This window comes from Triticum urartu, chromosome 5A, assembly GCF_056163025.1.
Source record: "Triticum urartu cultivar PI428250 chromosome 5A, HENAU_Tu73, whole genome shotgun sequence".
Classification (NCBI taxonomy): Eukaryota; Viridiplantae; Streptophyta; class Magnoliopsida; order Poales; family Poaceae; genus Triticum; species Triticum urartu.
Window position 1 is genome coordinate 86,609,711 of NC_141877.1, and position 1,997 is coordinate 86,611,707.

The following is a 1,997-nucleotide window of genomic DNA, read 5'->3' on the forward strand; positions in this document are numbered from 1 at the left end:
AAGACGTTTTTAACGTCATGGAGCATATGAGATGTTCCAGGAGTTGAAGTTAATATTTCAAGCAAATACCCGAGTTGAGATATATGAAGTCTCAAACAAGTTCTATAGGTAAAAGATGGAGGAGAATCGCTCAACTAGTGAGCATGTGCCCAGATTGTCTGAGTACTACAATCGCTTGAATCAAGTGGGAGTTAATCTTCCAGATAAGATAGTGATTGACAGAATTCTCTAGTCACCATCACCAAGTTAGTAGAACTTCGTGATGAACTATAATATGCAAGGGATAACGGAAACAACTCCCAAGCTCTTCGTGATGCTGAAATCAACGAAGGTAGAAATCAAGAAAAACATCAAGTGTTGATGGTTGAAAAGATCACTAGTTTCAAGAAAAGGGCAGAGGGAAGAAGGGGAACTTCAAGAAGAACAGCAAGCAAGTTGCTGCTCAAGTGAAGAAGCCCAAGTCTGGTCCTAAGCCTGAGACTAAGTGTTTCTACTGCAAAGGGACTGGTCACTGGAAGCGGAACTACCTCAAGTGATTGGCAGATAAGAAGGATGGCAAAGTGAACATAAGTATATTTGATATACATGTTATTGATGTGTACTTTACTAGTGTTTATAGCAACCCCTCAGTGTTTGATACTAGTTCAGTTGCTAAGATTAGTAACTCGAAACGGGAGTTGCAGAATAAACAGAGACTAGTTAAGGGTGAAGTGACGATGTGTGTTGGAAGTGGTTCCAAGATTGATATGATCATCATCGCACACTCCCTATACTTTCGGGATTAGTGTTGAACCTGAATAAGTGTTATTTGGTGTTTGCGTTAAGCATGAATATGATTTGATCATGTTTATTGTGATACGGTTATTCATATAAGTAAGAGAATAAATTGTTGTTCTGTTTACATGAATAAAACCTTATATGGTTACACACCCAATGAAAATAGTTCGTTGGATCTCGATCGTAGTGATACACATAATCATAATATTGAAACCAAAAGATGCAAAGTTAATAATGATAGTGCAACTTATTTGTAGCATTGCCGTTTAGGTCATATTGGTGTAAAGCGCATGAAGAAACTCCATGCTGATGGGATTTTGGAATCACTTGATGCTTGCGAACCATGCCTTTTGGGCAAGATGACTAAAACGGCGTTCTCCGGAACAATGAAGCAAGCAACAGATTTATTGGAGATCATACATACTGATGTATGTGGTCCGATGAATATTAAGGCTTGCAGCAGGTATCATTATTTTCTGACCTTCACAGATGATTTGAGCAGATATGGGGATATCTACTTGATGAAACATAAGTCTGAAACATTTGAAAAGTTCAAAGAATTTCAGAGTGAAGTGGAAAATCATCGTGACAAGAAAATAAAGTTTCTACGATCTGATCGCAGAGACAAATATTTGAGTTACGATTTTGGTCTTCAATTAAAACAATGTGGAATAGTTTCACAAACTCATGCCACATGGAACACCACAACATAATGGTGTGTCCGAACGTCATAACTGTACTTTATTGGATATAGTGCAATCTATGATGTCTCTTACCGATCTACCACTATCGTTTTGGGGTTATGCATTAGAGACAGCTGCATTCACGTTAAATAGGGCACCATCTAAATCCGTTGAGACGACACCGTGTGAACTATGGTTTGGCAAGAAACCTAAGCTGTCATGTCTTAAAGTTTGGGGTTGCGATGCTTATATGAAAAAGTTTCATCCTGATAAGCTCAAACTCAAATCGGAGAAGTGCGTATTCATAGGATATCCAAAGGAAACTATTGGATACACCTTCTATCACAGATCCGAAGGCAAGACTTTTATTGCTAAATTCGGAATCTTTCCAGAGAAGGAGTTTCTCTCGAAAGAAGTGAGTGGGAGGAAAGTAGAAAACTTGATAAGGTAATTGTACCTTCTCCTTTATTGGAAAGTAGTTCATCACAGAAATTTGTTCTTGTGACTACTACACCAATTAGTGAGGAAGCTAATGAT